Raw genomic sequence first — 18,271 nt, 5'->3', positions numbered from 1 at the left:
ACAAGGGATTCTATGCCAGTATCAAGGTCAGGCATTCCTAGCATCCTTTCATTTTTAATTTCTAAATTTCAAAAATTATATTTTATAATTTCTCCTTCTTAAGGAAGGCCTCCCTAGAATGAGTCACTATGGGGGTATGTTCTCCTTCCATTCCACTTTTCCACTTTCTGGTTGACATGTGAATCCACTTTCCTTTGCAGGAACTCTTAGCCTTAGGTTTTCCATTTTCACTCAGTTCTTGCTTTGACTAAGTGTTGGGATTGGTCAGTCAGAGTCCTAAAACTAGGCTAAAACTAGGAAATTTGGTACCAAGGACAAACTCCACAGGGCAATCTCAAAATCAATTTCAAAACCAAGATAGACTTCAGAACCGGCCCTGGACTGCAAACCTCAAAAAAATCTTTTGCCTGCAATAGTCCCTGCTTTCCTGTCAGTGAGTGAACCTATGAGAGTCATAATATCATTATCCCATGATAGTTATAATATCATTATAATATATTGATTGACCTTTTCTGTGTACCTTCTGGGTAATCCCATGCACAGTTCCATTAAGGTTTTAGGATCTCTCCATGGTAGCAAACACTTCCTATAACCTCAGAATTGACCTGTCTTCTGATGTAATCAGCACTATTTATTCTATTAAAATCCTTGTCTTTCTTTTCTAGGGTGCTGACTTCTTCAGGAAGCTTGGCCCACCCACTGCGTGTTTAAATGTCATTAAATGTCTTTGAGTTGGAGGATAAGCCTGAATTCTTTCAGAAACAACATCATGACCCATATCTGACAGCTTAACACTTTAGGCTTGACATCCGGACTTCCTCATTCCACATGAAATCCAGGGGACAAAAGATTATTCAGTGCAATCCCCAACCACAATTCCAAAAGACCTTCCATTCTCCATGCTTCAACTGATACCTTTTACTGCTGCCCCCTCCCCAAAAGTCTCTGTTCTCTCTCATTTCCCCACCCAGCTGTAATGAATAAGTGTTAGAATGAGATCTTTGAAGCCATCTAGTCTGCTCTCTTCTCCTACTTTGATGGTTTGAGACTTTTTGGAAGGGGGTTATTAATGATCTAAGAAAAGAAAGGTCTGATCAGGGGTCCTCAAACTATGGCCCTCGGGCCAGGTGTAGCAGCTGAGGACGTTTATCCCCCTCAGCCAGGGCTATGAAGTTTCTTTATTTAAAGGCGCACAAAACAAAGTGTTTATTTTTACTATTGTCCGGCCCTCCAATAGTCTGAGGGACAATGAACTGGCCCCCTATTTTAAAAGTTTGAGGACCCCCGACTCTAGATGGACCACTATGGGGATGAAAAATCTGGCATGGATTCAAAGTAGTGCACACTCAGTATAGATTCTAATCCCTCACCATACCCAGTTCATTTCAGGTAAGGGGAAGAGAAGGGTGGGATAGTGGGCTCCTCTGCAGAGGAACCCTTATCATTGTCTCTCTGAGTCTCTAGGTTTCTAAGGAGGGAGTGGCAGCACCTTTCTCAATGTTGCTGTAGTCAGGTGATCTTGTTAGATGAGGAGGGTGGGACCTCCTCCTTTCTTGACCACCCCTTCTTTTGCCCTCCTCCTCTCCTAATCTCCTTCTCCTTTCCCCTCCCTCCTTCTTTGCAGGTCATCATATAAGCAAGCCCCAGGAGGCAAGAACCCAGGAAAGAGTCAGCTGGTGGATACCATCTCCTTTCTTGTCTTAACTGTCTCTTGCTGCCATCCTCCCAAACTTCTACAGTGAGTATTTCAACAAGATATAAGAAAAGGAGAATTTGGGGGTAGCGAAGGAGACTACCATATCCAAGGTAGTGAGGAAAACTGAGAAAAACCAAGAGTGGGATGGTAGGAGTTTTAAAGAGGGCACTAGATTAGGAGAGTGATGGGAGTAACTGAGACTGAGGAAGGAACTTGGATTGAGACTCTCCCTTTAGCCACACAGAGGCAAAAGGAGTGGAGTCTTTAATAGAGAATAGGATATTCTGGAAATGGATGATCTAGATGGTCCTTTGAGAGCCTCTGAATCTAAGAGCCTTAACTTGTGAGGAGGGAATATGTCACAGAGCTTATTAAATACTCATAGATGTTGGAAGATCCTTATTATCCATCTAAGTTAGAAGTTGGTTAGCAGTTGGTAACATTCCAGCTTAGAGTTCTAAAAGCTTCAGTTTCTCTCTCTCTTTGACTCCCTCCCTTTCACTTTTTCTCTCTCTTGTTCTCTGTCTTCCCCCCTCTCTCTTTTTTTGCTTTTCTCTCTCTCTCCTTCTCTGTCTCTCTCCCTTTTCATTCCCTTCTGTAAAGAACCATGCCTAGGTGAAGGGGCAGGTCAATTCTCTGAGAGCCTCTATAGCTATGGATCATAAACTTGAAGGCATTGCAAAGCAACCTTCTAAGATGTTCCTTGTAGATTGGGAATGAAATAAATTGGAGGCAAGAGGGAAGAGGAAAGAAGGTCAGATAACGCAATTCCCTCTCACTGGGAAGGTCAGAGAACGCAACTTCCTCTCAGTCTCCTTGTATCATCATCATCATCCTCTTATATGAAGAAGATCCATTCTACAGATCTGAGTTATACCTCCAGCGGCTGCTGGCAAGTGGCTCCTGTATCACATAAGAAATAAAGAAGCAGGAGCACTTGAGAGCTGTTCATGAGTAGGATCCTCCCAGAGTTCTTTCTGTAACCAGCAGGGAAGGAAAGGGAGAAGAGATCTGGTAAGACCTTTTTAGTCGGGGTAATTAAATGGGCCAGCACATCAAAGGGCTGAGCCAGGAGACCGATGAGAGATATAAATGCTTGTTTTGACTATAGTCATCTTCTCCATTTGAAAGTTTGCCTCTATGATATCTCACAAACTTCAACACCTGCTATAGTGCTGTTTGCACTCCCTAACATTTGAAGGAGTTGCAAAGTAGCCTTTGCAGATGTTCCTTCTGGACTGGGAATGAAATAAATTGGAGGCAAGAGGGAAGAGCAGAGAGGTCAGAGAATGCTACAGCCTCTCAGTCTCCTTGTATCATCATCATCATCATCATCCTCTCACATGAAGAGATCCATTCTACAAATCTGAGTTAGAACTCCAGCAGCTACTGGCAGGTGGCTCCCGTATCACAACACCTCCTTCTCCCTGAATTCTTCCTGTTTCTCTCCTTTAATTTTTCTCTGTTCCCTTGCTCTGTTAATTTCTTCCTTTATCCTGACATCTCTTTCCCCCTCTCCCTTCTCCTCATCTCTCCTTTTCTCTTTTCTCTATATTTCTTTTTTGCTTTTTTTCTCAGGCCTTCTCTTCTGACCCTTTCTTCTCATCTCTTGTTCTTCAGATGGCTGTCCTTCAACGCTGGTTCTCTTTTCTGGTCCTTTCCTGCTGTGTGGCTTTATTGCTGCCACCGAATGTACAGGCCATAAAGAAGCCAGTTTATCCTGGAAAGGATGCTACCCCAGAGCAGTTGGAACAGTTTCTGAAAGACCTGCAATTATATTTGAACCAATTAACCCGTCAAAGGTAAGTGAGAGTTCCTAAGTTGGGTGGGGGCAAGGCTGGGGTCTAGAGGTCTATAAAATGGCAATGTGAGATAGTGAAGAGAATAAGTAGGGTTTTAATTGGGACACTATAAAGGTATGTATTGAGTTCCTTGCAATCCTGGGCATGAATGTATAGCATACTTATGCATATATATGAGCTAATGCAAGAGTGTGAGTTAGGCGTGAGTCTGGACTACCTAGCAGTGAGTTCTTCATGTCAATGTGACCAGAAGTATCCATATATAGTGGGGGGAGAAATCCAGAAATTTCCACCAGCTCTGATCCTGGGGACTAACCATACCACTAATCACACCTTTCTCTCCCAGACATTTAATTCAAATCCTAGCCTCTCCTAGGTAGGGCTTCTGAATGTCGTTCTCAGCTAGAGAGAAGAGGGTGTGTCCGAAGACTGTATGTGAGTTTTTGAGACACTACTTTGTATGTGAGCTTGGTCTTGTTCAATTATTGGGGAGTATGGAGAGCTCTGCCTCCAGATGTATTTTTCCATAGGTATGGGAAGAGAGCAGAGGACGAGAGATTCTATGAAGATGGGGTAGATTTCTTGGAGTAGGTGGTTCTGCTGCAGCAATCCAGGTACAAAGTATCTCCAAATCTCTGAATTTTCCTACATTGAGGGAGGAGAGTATAGTGAAGAACTTTATGTGCAAGTGTGTGTGTATGCCCTCCACAACTCGGGAAGAAGAGGGAATGGAAAAAGGAGGAAAATAGTGGTAGATGGGTAACAGTGCCTTCAATGATAGGATCACTTTCCCATGGGGAAAAATATGGGTAGAGTCCCTGGGAATGGGAGGAAAGTGTCATAATAATTGGAAGAACCTCTATCTCTGATTTGTCACCCTGCTATCCCTTCTCTTGTTTTATAGGACATCCCATCAGCTAAGTTTTCACTGCTTCTGCTTCATTATCCTTTCCCTGTTTCCAGAGGCCTGCAGAGAGTCCTGGCTCTAACTCTGTAACTCTTGCAAAAAGTGAATTAAAAAATATTAAAAATAATCCAGGACTACATGATTTATTATCAACAATTATAGAGAAATTAATTCTGATTTTAAACAAACTGTTTAAAATGCTAGCAAATTACCAATTTTCTTCCATGATACAAATATGGTCTTGATACATAAAATGGGTGTGTCAAAGTAAAAAAAGAAAACAAACCCAGATGCAAACATTTTAAATGCTATATTAACAACTATATCACAAGTATCATACAATATGACAAGTTGGATATGCCAGTAACATAGAGTTCATTTAGTATTAGGAAAACTATAAACTTAATGATATTAGCACTGGGGCAACTAGGTGGCACTGGAGTTAGAAGCCCTGGAGTCAGGAGGACCTGAGTTCAAATCTGACTTCAGACACCCCATTTGTCTCAGGGAAAAAAAGAACAGTGATATTAACAACAACAACACATGATTTTGTCAAGAGATACAGAAACAAACTTGAAATATATGTCTGCTAAAAATACTAAAAAATTAGGGATAAATAATCTATCTTTAAAATTATAAGTAAGATCTACTTAAAACCAAGAGCTACCATAATATTCAATGGAGATAAACTAGAATTTTTTTCTAATAAAATGAGGGGTGAAACCAAAATGAGCATTTACCACTTTTATTTGACATTATAGTAATGCTGAGAATAAGATAAGAAAAAATGGGGGAATAACCATAAGGATAAAAAAGAAGCATAATAATCACTTTTTGCAGGTGATATGATGGTTTATATAAAGAACTCTAAAAGTCCAGCTAAAGTTTTATTGAAATAGTTAAAACCAGCAAATTTACAAGATACAAAATCAATTTATAGAAATTCTGGGAATTTCTATATAATAACAGTAAAAGTTGACAAGAGATAAAGAAATTCCATTTAAACTCACTATAGAAGATATAAAATGCTCTAGAGTTTATCTTCCAAGACACACATATCTCTCTCTATATATATATGTAGACACACACACACACACATACACACACAAATTCAACTACAGACCATTGATTAGAGAAATAAAGGTGGACTTAAGTAATTTGAAAATATTAACTACTTAGAAATAAAACATTAAACACAATATTTTCTAAACTAATTTACTTATGTAGTGTCATTCCAATCAAAGGATTACTTCATATAACAAGGAAAAAAAAAAACAAAATTCATATGAACACACACACATGCACAAAAGATCAAGATTTTCAAGAAAAAAATAATAAAAATAAAATGGAAAAGGGGACCTGTCAGTACCAGATTTCTAGCTCTATGACAAAGCTGCCATCCTCAAAAACAAATTTATACTGCTTAAAAAAATAGAGAAAAAATTTTCCAAATGATAAATGGTCAAAGGATATGAACAATTTTCAGATGAAGAAATTGAAACTATTTCTAGTCATATGAAAAGTTGTTTCAAATCATGATTGATCAGAGAAATGCAAATTAAGACAACTCTGAGATACCACAACACACCTCTCAGATTGGCTAAAATGACAGGAAAAGATAATGATAAATTCTGGAGGGAATGTGGGAAAACTGGGACACTGATACATTGTTGGTGGAGTTATGAATGCGTCTAACCATTTTGGAGAGCAATTTGGAACTATACTCAAAAAGCTATCAAGATTTCTGGCCAAGATGGTGGAGAGGACACACACATCTACTTAATCTTCGTCTTTGCTCTCAGAATTTATTTCATGACAAGGCCTCAGAATTAGTGCTTGACTGACCCCCCTGACATCCCCCCCCCCAACACACACACACAAATAATTACCATCAGAAGATATCCCTCAAATTCAGCAGAAAAGTTCTGTTTTTGCTCACCAGTGGGGATGGTCAGATTGAGTGCAGAATGAAGGCAGGAAGGCAGCGGCAGCACAGCAGACAGTAAGAGTATGGAGCTGACTGAGAGGGGTGGGGTGTGATCTCAGCCATCTCTACTGGGAGAATTTTACCAGTGTGGATACTTTGCTCTGGCAGTAAGCCAGTAGACCAGCAGAGGAGCTGTAAACACAGGAGGTAAAGACTAAAAACCCTAAAAGCTAAGATCTCTCGGGACCTGGCAACACCCACCCGAAGGGTCTCAGCACGCTCTCAGAGTCTCAGAGTGCAGATGCAATGCAGCCATTTCTGTCCTGCTAGTGCCTCACTACTCTCCCCTCCCCCCTTCTTTCCCCACCCCCCACTCCCCCTGCAGTCTGTAGAGGAAGCTTGGTAATACCAACCAGCCCCCTCCCCTCACCCCAAAAGCAGACTACATTTTTTTTTTTTGCTAGTTTGTTTTCTTTGATTCTTCTTTAACAAAATGAGCAAAAAATTTAAACGGACTCTAACTATTGATAGCTTCTATATGGCTAGAGAGCAGACTTTGAACCCTGAAGAGACTAAAAACAGATTGTCTCCAGATGAATCCTAAAAGGGGATATGATCTGGTCCTCAACACACAAGACTCTCATAGAAGAAATTAAAAAGGCTCTCACAAGAGAGCTAGAAGAAAAATGGGAAAAGGAAAGGGAAGCTTAGCAAGAGAGTTTGCATAAATCATCCCATTCATTTAAAGATAGAGTGGATAAAGAAATCAAATCCTTGAAAAACAGAATTAGTGAATTGGAAAAAGAAAATAGCTCTCTAAAAACAATGGTGAAATGGAAAAAATTCCATAGAACAAAACAACTCACTTAAAAACTCAATTGGACAATTAGAAAAATATACTTAAAAAGTGAGTGAAGGACATAATTCATTGAAAATCAGAACTGAACAAATGGAATTAAATGACTCGAGGAGACACCAAGAATCAGTCAAGCAAAACTAAAAAAAATGAAGCAATAGGGGAAAATGTCAAATACTTTCTTGAGAATACAACAGACCTGGAAAATAGATCTAGGATAGACGATCTGAGAATTAATGCACTCCCTGAAAAATATAATGAAAAAAAGAGCCTGGACACTATTTTCCAGGAAATTATCAAAGAGAATTGTCCAGAAGTTAAAGAAACAGAGGGTAAAATAGGCATTGAAAGAATCCATCGATCCCCTACTGAAAGGGACCCTAAAATCAAAACTCCCAGAAATATAGTGGCTAAATTCCAGAACTATCAAACCAAGGAAAAATATGACAAGCTGCGAGAAAAAAATCAATACACAATAAGGATCACCCAGGATCTGAGCAGCATTCACATTAAAGGATCATAGGGCCTGGAATCTGATATTCTGAAAAGCTAAGGAACTTGGTATGCAGCCAAAAATAACTTACCTAGCCAAAAAGAGCATTCTTTCCAGGGAAGAAGATGGACAATCAATGCAATAAATGAATTTCATCTATTTCTGATGAAAAAACCAGAACTAAACAAAAAGTTTGATCTCCAAATAATAGAACTCAAGAGAAACCTAAAAAGGTAAAAAGAAATCTTGGCAACTATATTTCTGCTATAAAGATATATAAAGAACACATGTATAATTTGTTCTAGAAACTAGAGGTGGAAAGAAAATTGTACCAGAAAAAGGGTAAAGTGGGGGTACTACATCTCACGAAGAGACAAAAGAAATCTATTATATCTGACAGAAAGAATGGAGGGGGATGAACATATTGTGTATCATATTCTCTTCAGAATTGGCTTAAAGAGAAAAATATTAGACATATTCGATTTGTGGTGAAACTTCTTCCACCTCATTGAAAAGTGGGAGAGGGAAAGTGAAAAGGGAAGGAGTAAAGTAAGTGTAAGGGAATAAGAAATTGTGAGGAAAAGGGGTAAGATGGGGGAGGGGAGGAATTCTAAAGTGGAGGAAGGGATACTAAAAAGGGAGGGCTGTGAGAAGCAAGTGGTGCTCACAAGTTTAATACTGGGGAGGGGGATAAGGGGGAAGAAAAGGAGAAAAGCATAAGCAGGGGTTAACAAGATGGCAAGTAATACAGAATTGGTCATTTTAACCATAAATGTGAATGGGGTAAACTCCCCAGAAAGAGGAAGTGGTTAGCAGACTGGATTAAAAACCAGAATCCTACAATAGGTTGTTTATAGGAAATACATCTGAAGCAGGGGGATACATACAAGTAAAGATAAAAGGTTGGAACAGAATCTACTATGTTTCAGGTGAAGTCAAAAAAGCAGGGGTAGCCATTCTTATCTCAGATCAAGCAAAAGCAAAAATTGATCTAATTAAAAGAGATAAGGAAGGGCACTATGTCTTGCTCAAGGGTAGCATAGATAATGAAGCAATATCAATATTAGACATATATGCATCAAGTGGTGTAGCATCTAAATTCTTAAAAGAGAAATTAAGAGAGATGTAAGAAGAAATAGCAAAACCATAATAGTGGGAGATCTCAACCTTGCACTCTCAGAATTAGATAAATCAAAGCACAAAATAAATAAGAAGTCAAAGAAGTAAATAGAATACTAGAAAAGTTAGATATGATAGATCTCTGGAGAAAACTAAATGGAGACAGAAAAGATTACACTTTCTTCTCAGCAGTTCATGGAACCTATACAAAAATTGAAGTAAGACAGAAATAGTAAATGGATCTTTTTCAGATCATGATGCAATGAAAATTACATTCAATAAAAAACCAGGGGAAAATAGACCAAAAAATAATTGGAAACTAAATAATTTCATACTAAAGAAGGATTGGGTGAAACAGCAAATCATAGACATAATTAATAACTTCACCCAAGAAAATGACAATAATGAGACATCATACCAAAATGTGTGGGATGCAGCCAAAGTGGTAATAAGGGAAAATTTTATATCTCTAGAGGCCTATTTGCATAAAATAGAGAAAGAGAAGGTCAATGAATTGGGCTTGCAACTAAAAATGCTAGAAAAGGAACAAATTTAAACCCCCCAGTCAAACACTAAACTTGAAATTCTAAAAATAAAAGGAGAGATTAATAAAATTGAAAGTAAAAAACCCATTGAATTAATTAATAAAACTAAGAGTTGGTTCTATGAAAAAACCAACAAAATAGACAAACCCTTGGTAAATCTTATTTAAAAAAGGAAAGAGGAAAATCAAATTGTTAGTCTTAAAAATGAAAAGGGAGAGCTTGCCACTAATGAAGAGGAAATTAGAACAATAATTAGGAGTTACTTTGCCCAACTTTATGCCAATAAATTCGATAACTTTTTTTTTCCTTTTTTTATTATAATTTTTTATTTACAAGATATATGCATGGGTAATTTTTCAGAATTGACAATTGCAAAACCTTTTGTTCCAATTTTTCCCCTCCTTTCCCTCTCCCCTCCCCCAAATGGCAGGTTGATCAATACATGTTAAATATGTTAAAGTATAAATTAAATACCATATATGTATACATGTCTGTACAGTTATTTTGCTGTACAAAAAGAATCAGACTTTGAAATAGTGTACAATTATCCTGTGAGGGAAATAAAAAATTCAGGTGGACAAAAATAGAGGGATTGGGAATTCTATGTAGTGCTTCATAGTCCTCTCCCAGAGTTCTTTCGCTAGGTGTAGCTGGTTCAATTCATTACTACTCTATTGGAGTTCATCATTGTTCATCTCATTGTTGAAGAGGGCCACGTCCCTCAGATAATCAGATAACTTAAAAGAAATGGAAGAATACCTCCAAAAATATAGCTTGCCCAGATTAACAGAGGAAGAAGTAAATTGGTTAAACAGTCCCATCTTAGAAAAAGAAATAGAATAAGCTATTAATCAACTTCCTAAGAAAAAATCCCCAGGACCACATGGATTTACATGTGAATTCTACCAAACATTTAAAGAACAATTAACTCCAATGCTATATAAATTATTTGAAAAAATAGTGATTGAAGAAGTCCTACCAAATTCCTTTTATGACACAGACATGGTACTGATACCTAAACCAGGTAGGTTGAAAACAGAGAAAGAAAATTATAGACCAATCTCCCTAATGAATATTGATGCTAAAATCTTAAATAAAACATTAGCAAAAAGATTACAGAAAATCATACCCAGAATAATACACTATGACCAAGTAGGATTTATACCAGGAATGCAGGGCTGGTTCAATATTAGGAAAACTATTAGCATAATTGACTATATCAATAAGCAAAATAACAAAAACCATATGATCATCTCAATAGATGCAGAAAAAGTATTTGATAAAATCCAACATCCATTTCTAATAAGAACACTTGAGAGTATAGGAATAAATGGGCTTTTCTTTAAAATAGTCAGGAGCATATATTTTAAACCACCAGTAAGTATCATATGTAATGGGGATTAACTAGAACCTTTCCCAGTAAGATCAGGAGTGAAACAAGGTTGCCCACTATCATCGTTATTATTCAATATTGTATTAGAAATGCTAGCCTCAGGAGTAAGAGTTGAGAAAGAGATTAAAGGAATTAGAGTAGGTAATAAGGGAACCAAATTATCACTCTTTGCAGATGATATGATAGAATACTTAGAGAATCCTAGAGATTCTACTAAAAAGCTATTAGAAATAATTCACAACTTTAGCAAAGTTGCAAGATACAAAATACATCCACATAAATCCTCAGCATTTTTATATATCACCACAAAATCCAACAGTAAGAGATACAAAGAGAAATTCCATTCAAAATAACTGTCGATAGCATAACATATTTGGGAATCTATCTACCAAAGGAAAATCAGGAATTATATGAGCAAAATTACAAAACACTTTCCACACAAATAAAGTCAGATTTAAATAATTGGAAAAATATTAAGTGCTCTTGGATAGGCCAAGTGAATATAATAAAGATGATAATCTCCCTAAACTAGTCAATTTATTTAGTGTTATACCAATCAGATTCCCAAGAAACTATTTTAATGACCTAGAAAAAACAACAACAAAACTCATATGGAAGAATATAGTCAAGAATTTCAAAGGAATTAATGAAAATTCTGATCTAAAACTATATTATAAAGCAGCAGTCACCAAAACCATTTGGTATTGGCTAAGAAATAGATTAATTGATCAGTGGAATAGGTTAGGTTCACAGGACAAAAGAGTCAATAACTACAGCAATCTGTTTGATAAACCCAAAGATCCCAACTTTTGGGATAAGAATTCATTATTTGACAAAAAACTGCTGGGAAAACTGGAAATTAGTATGACAAAAATTAGGCATGGACCCACACTTAACACCATATACCAAGATAAGATCAAAATGGGTCCATGATTTAGGCATAAAGAATGAGATCATAAACAAATCAGAGGAACACAGGATAGTTCAGCTCTCAGACTTGTGGAGGAGGAAGGAATTTGTGACCAAAGCAGAACTAGAAATCATTATTGATCACAAAATAGAAAATTTTAATTACATCAAATTAAAAAGCCTTTGTACAAACACAATTAATGCAGACAAGATTAGAAGGGAAACAACAAACTTGGAAAACATTTTTACAGTTAAAGGTTCTGATAAAAGCCTCATTTCCAAAATATAGAGAGAATTGACTCTAATTTATAAGAAATCAAGCCATTCTCCAATTGATAAATGGTCAAAAGATATGAACAGACAATTCTCAGATGAAGAAATTGAAACTATTTCTAGCCATATGAAAAAATGCTCCAAGTCATTATTAATCAGAGAAACGCAAATTAAGACAAACTCTGAGATACCACTACACACCTGTCAGATTGGCTAAGATGACAGGAAAAAAAATGATGAATATTGGAGGGAATGTGGGGAAACTGGGACATTGATGCATTGTTGGTGGAGTTGTGAACGAATCCAACTACTCTGGAGAACAATTTGGAATTATGCCCCCAAAATTATCAAACTGTGCATACACTTTGATCCAGCAGTTTTCTATTGGGCTTATATCCCAAAGAAATACTAAGGAAGGGAAAGGGACCTGTACGTACCAAAATGTTTGTAGCAGCCCTATTTGTAGTGGCTAGAAACTGGAAAATGAATGGATGCCCATCAATTGGAGAATGGCTGGGTAAATTGTGGTATATGAATGTTATGGAATATTATTGTTCTGTAAGAAATGACCAGCAGGATGAATACAGAGAGGACTGGCGAGACTTACATGAACTGATGCTAAGTGAAATGAGCAGAACCAGGAGATCATTATACACTTCGACAACGATATTGTATGAGGACATATTTTGATGGAAGTGGATTTCTTTGAGAAAGAGACCTGAGTTTCAATTGATAAATGACGGACAAAAGCAGCTACACCCAAAGAAAGAACACTGGGAAACGAATGTGAACTATCTGCATTTTTGTTTTTCTTCCCGGGTTATTTATACCTTCTGAATCCAATTCTCCCTATGCAACAAGAGAACTGTTCGGTTCTGCAAACATATATTGTATCTAGGATATACTGCAACATATCCAACATATAAAGGACTGCTTGCCATCTAGGGGAGGGGGTGAAGGGAGGGAGGGGAAAAAATCAGAACAGAAATGAGTGCAAGGGATAATGTTGTAAAAAAATTACCCTGGCATGGATTCTGTCAATATAAAGTAATTATTAAATAAAAATTTTTTTAAAAAGCTACTAAAGAAGAGAAAGGGACTTCTATGTGCCAAAATGTTTGTGGCAGCCCTCTTTCGAGTGGCCAGAAACTGGAAAATGAATGGATGCCCATCAATTGGAGAATGGCTGAATAAATTGTGGTATGGAAATGTTGTGGAATATTATTGTTCTGTAAGAAATGACCAGCAGGATGATTTCAGAGAGGCCTGGAGAGACTTACATGAACTGATGCTAAGTGAAATGAGCAGAACCAGGAGATCATTATATACTTCAACAACAATACTATAATCAATTCTGATGGAAGTGATTCTGTTTAACAATGAGAGGATCCAATTCGGTTCCAATTGATCATTAATGAACAGAACCAGCTACATCCAGAGAAAGAACACTGGGAAATGAGTGTGGACCACAGCGTAACATTTCCATTCTTGTTATTGTTTGTTTGCATTTTTGTTTTGCTTCCCAGATTATTTTTACCTTCTTTCTAAATGTGATTTTTCTTGTGCAGCAAGACAACTGTATAAATATGTATGCATATACTGTATTTAACATATACTTTAACACATTTAACATGTATGGGACTATCTGCCATCTAGGGGAGGGAGTGCAGGGAAGGAAGGGAAAAGTTGGAACAGAAGTATTTGCAAGAGTCCATATTAAAAAATTACCCATGCATATGTTTTGTCAATAAAAAGCTATAATAAAAAAATAGAGAAATAACCAGGAATAAGCAGAGCTTACATCCTGGCCAAGGTCCGCTAGTACTGAGTAAGTATCATGTGTCTGAAGCTGCCCATTGTACCATTCTGTCTCCTGAGTGTTCTTTTTAAAAATCTGGAATGCTCCCAGCATATAGATTGGGATTTTTTTATAGAGAATTTAAAGGAGAATATAGGTAAGAGTAACTCAGAATGAGTAATTTTGTTACAGGGAATAGCCACATTGAAGAAATTGATCCAAGTATTTCACTAAGCAAGGAAGATGAATAATTTTTGTGAAATAAAGCTGGTTTTTCTCATGCTCTAATAGATTTTTTTTTTTTTGGCTCCTACCATCAGTGTTATCTCTAAATAGCCTTGTTAGCAATAAAAGGGACTGGTAACATAATTCCCCATTTTCATGCTTTCATAATTTTTGGAAAGCTCTCCATATCTGGGAAAGCTTTTCATAATCACAAATAACATTAAGAAACCATTCTTTTAGAAAGGAATATATAGTACTTTTAATTATACAGTACTTTTTGGAGTAGAAACTATCAACATGTTTCTAGTCTGTAAGTGATGTTTTCCTAGGTTCTCCCATTGTTCACTGACATTCCCTGGGTTACACTCTCCTTCCTGTGGTACCAATGATTTTTGTTGAGTTAGGAATGATGGCTTTTTTGGTGGTAGCAAAGAACTGGAAAATGAATAGATGCCCATCAATTGGGGAAAGGCTGAAGAAGTTGTGGTATATGAAGATAATCGAATACCATTGTTATGTAAAAAAAATGACAAACAAACTGATTCTAGAAAGAATTGGAAAGATATACAAGAACTGATGCTGAAACAAGGAGAACCAGGAATACATTGTACACATAGCAGCAAGAATGTGGGATGATCAACTATGAAAGACATGGTTCTTCTCAGTGGTTCAGTGATCCAAAGCAATCCAATAGACTTTGGACAGAAAATGCCATCTGCATCCAAAAAAAGAATTAAGGAGACTGAATGTAAATCAAAACATGCTATGTTCACTTCTTTTTTCTTTTTTTTTTTTAACCTCTCCCATGATTTGTCCCTTTTGCTCTGATTTTTCTCTCCCAATATGATTCATAAAGCAATATGTATTTAAAATAAATAATTTTTTAAAGTTAGGAATAATGATGTGTATGGCCTCAGGGAACTGGTGAGAAACCTGCCATTCAAATATAAAAGACATTTTTCTCATTATCTTATCAGTATATTCCAATTTTTGATGTTTTTAGGTAAATGATCCAAATTGTAGAGACAAAATATCCAGGTTGTAAAGTCAGGCTTGGCCCCCAAGTTTCCCAATTCAGTCTATTGTTATTTGCATTACAATATGCTGTTTCTGCTTGTTTCTTCACTTTTTTCTTTTCTTTTCTTTTTTTTTTGTCTTAACATGTAATTTTCTTCTTTTTTCTTTTTTTGTCTGAGCATGTAATTTCATTTATATAGGGAGCTTCCAGTGAGGAAACTGTTTTTAAAATTTAATTTGATTTATTTATTTGCCATTGTTTCAAATTACAGTTATTAGTTTCACATCTCAAGAGTTAGGGGTACAGAGCACTCATGATATGGAAAGATCAAATAAAAATTTTTTGATTGTTGCTTCATACCAAAGAAGTTTAATTTTGTCTTTTTTCTTTTATGGATCTTTACAGTATCTTGGTGTAGAGTTTGGGCTAAGTATTTGGTCATAGTCTCTGTGTAACATGCTTGTCTTTGTGTCCTCTGTAGCTCCCACAAAATTCTCCCCAAATTTCTTTCTTATTCTGCCCTGAGATATATTAAAAAAAAAAAACAAACATTATGGGGAAAGTAGTGATACAGAAGAGAATGTAACTCCGTCCTTTCTTCCCCACCCTTCACTAAAGAAGACCACCGTTTCACACACATACAACCATACCACTAACACTTCTATTATCAATTCTTTCTCTGAAGATAGATAGTATCTTCCTTTATAGATCCTCTCAGTAAAAAACCTTGAGTAGATAGCAGCAGTTCTATAACTTAAAATCTCAGAGAGAGGGACACTACAGAAGTATATATTCAAGTTTTCCTGGCTCCAAAGCTACGCCATTTCTTCAGTATATAAGGGGGGAAAAACTATTCTCTTAATTTGCAAAGATAATTCATGTAAGGATATCTGAGTGGAAATGGTCAATCTTATAGTATTCTGTGTGTTGTTAGTATTACAAAAATAAATTGTATAGATGATTAACTATGACAGACTTGGTTCTTTTCAGTGATTTAATGATCCAAGGCAATCCTTATAAACTGTGGATGGAAAATGCTATCCACATCCAGAGAGAGAACTATGGAGACTGTGAATCAACACATGCTATGTTCACTTTTTTAAAAAAAATCTTTTTCTTTTGTTTTGTTTCCTTTCATGATTTTTCCTTTTAGTTATGATTTTTCTCCTCCAACATGATTCACAAGGAAATATGTTAAAAAATGAATGTATATGTATAGCAAAAAAAGTTTCTTATGTGTCACTGGGGAAAATTAAAATTAAAAAATCAATTGCATAAGTATGAAATGAACATTAAAATAAACATTTTTCTATTGATATAAACTTAAGCAATATTAGAAACTTCAGCCTTACTATATTATAATAAGGAACTCTCCATAGTGATGCTGGTTGTTCTTGCTACTATGTGACATCTTTTCTCCATGTCTGTTTTTCTGTTTTTTTCTCTTATTTTGAAATCAAATAGATATGGAAACTAATAAAGGGAAGCTAACTGGCACAGAAGATAGAGCACTGACCTTGGAATAAGGAAGACTCTTCTTCCTGTGTTCGAATCTGATCTCATATATTTAGTAGCTGTGTTATCCTGGACAAGTCACTTAGCCCTGCTTGCTGCAATTCCTCACCTGTCAAATGAGCTAGAGATGAAAATGGTAAAGCACTCCAGTACCTTTGCTAAGAAAACCCCAAATGGGATCATCAAATCAGACACACATGAATAACAGCAACAATAACTGGAAAGTTTAGGCAGCCATATTAAATTTAGACCAACATCCCTTACCTTATATAGAAAGAAACTCCAAATAGCTATGTGATCTAGAAATAAAAAGTCACATCATATATAAATTTTGGCAATGTGACAAAAAATATTACAAAGAGATCTATGGATAGGAGAAAAGTTCATTACCAAATAAAGAAAAGAGAGGATCCTAGAAGATTAAAGTTGATCATTTTGATTGCATAAAATTTAAAAAGTGTTTGCATAAATGAATCCAATAAAGCTAAAATTAAAAGAAAAGCTTAACTGGGAAAATATTCACTGACAATTTTTCTGACAAAGCTTTCATTTCAAAGATGTATAAGCAACTCATTCAAATTTATAAGAAGAGTCATAGGAGGGAGGAAATTTGGAAAAAAAGTTTTGCAAGGGTCAACATTGGAAAAATTACCCATGCCTATGCTTTGTAAATAAAAAGTTTTAATTAAAAAACAAAGAATAAGAGCCATTCCCCAAATGATAAGGAGTGTAAAAATATGAGTAAGCAGTTTTAGAGGGAAGGTCCCAATATCTTTGGCAAAAAGTAGATTTATGTAGGAAAAGAGGTTACAAACAAAATGAAGAGATATAATAGACACTATGATTGGTAAATATGAAATAGATTTGGGAGAGCTATAGGTTTACCAAGGAAAAGTGTTTGGAAGAATTTACTAAAGGAATATACCATGAGGTGTACTCCATTGACTGGCAAGCTAAATCCATCAAAGGAGTTAGCACTCTAAAAAAGTGAGTTAGTTATAAGGAGAAAGACACCATGAGGCATGGGGGAGAAGTAAGGAGAAAAGCACCACTAGGCAGAATGCCATAGAGGGCTAACCACAAAGGGACTCAGCAAAGATGGCATGGGCAATGGACAGATTTATAGGGAAAATTTAACCATGGGGCTTTGATGTAACTTGGATTTCTGACTGGACACAGCGATGTGGGACTACCCACGACCCTCACAGAGGGTGGGACTATAAAGTAAAACTAAGCCCCATGCAGGGAATAAGCTTATTAGTACTTCAGTTTTTCTCTGCCAACCCCACCTAGTTACGCAGGACCTCATCACCATCAATTGTTCCTGGCACAGGAAAGTGTAGAGGCAGCACATACCAGGCAAGTGTGACCATTTCTGCTAACTTGGCCACTCTCTCTCCTCAAATCCTAATGGAGACAAACCAGGATGGAGATTCTAAGGGTTTGGGGAATAGCATAGCTTTCAGCCTGGTCCCCTAGCCATCATCCTGGGAGGCAGTCTCTGTAAAGATGAAGCTTGGCAATTAAAAAAAAACACCCAAAGAAAATTCTTGCCACCAAGAGCCTCCCCATTATCAAATGATCCTACATCAGAAACTGTTACCATTTTATCAGTGAAAATTATATTAAATAAGAGGCGTTACTATCTATCTGACTTGCCTCTGAAGCTTAAAGAACATGAGCCTTTTTCATGAGTTGGAGTGAAGATCTTCTCCTTGTATTTTCTTCCCCATTAGAAGGTGAGCAGGGACTCTTTTACTTTCCTTTTTGCATTTCCAGGGCTTAATATATTGAT

At 36.5% G+C, this 18,271-nt stretch overlaps 2 long non-coding RNA genes across 6 annotated transcripts in view; both read left to right on the top strand.

Annotated features, from left to right (window-relative positions):
- Positions 1-4,532, top strand: part of LOC127560324 (uncharacterized) — a 41,677-nt gene extending 37,145 nt beyond the window's left edge. For 2 of the 5 annotated variants that reach the window (XR_007953307.1, XR_007953305.1), the window contains exons 2-4: positions 3,317-3,498; positions 4,029-4,112; positions 4,403-4,532. This is a non-coding gene — a long non-coding RNA (uncharacterized LOC127560324). Of the gene's footprint in view, positions 1-1,641; positions 1,739-2,701; positions 3,499-4,028; positions 4,113-4,402 lie in introns of those variants that run through there. The other 3 variants (XR_007953306.1, XR_007953304.1, XR_007953308.1) reach the window with 3 other exon arrangements.
- The window catches only part of LOC127560326 (uncharacterized), a 94,578-nt gene that overhangs the window by 43,309 nt on the left and 32,998 nt on the right, over positions 1-18,271 (top strand). The gene's annotated exons all lie outside the window — the stretch shown is intronic.

Source organism: Antechinus flavipes, chromosome 4, assembly GCF_016432865.1.
Source record: "Antechinus flavipes isolate AdamAnt ecotype Samford, QLD, Australia chromosome 4, AdamAnt_v2, whole genome shotgun sequence".
In the NCBI taxonomy this organism is placed as follows: domain Eukaryota; kingdom Metazoa; phylum Chordata; class Mammalia; order Dasyuromorphia; family Dasyuridae; genus Antechinus; species Antechinus flavipes.
The sequence above is the reverse complement of the archived record's forward strand: the minus strand, read 5'-3'. Positions and strand labels throughout refer to the sequence as shown.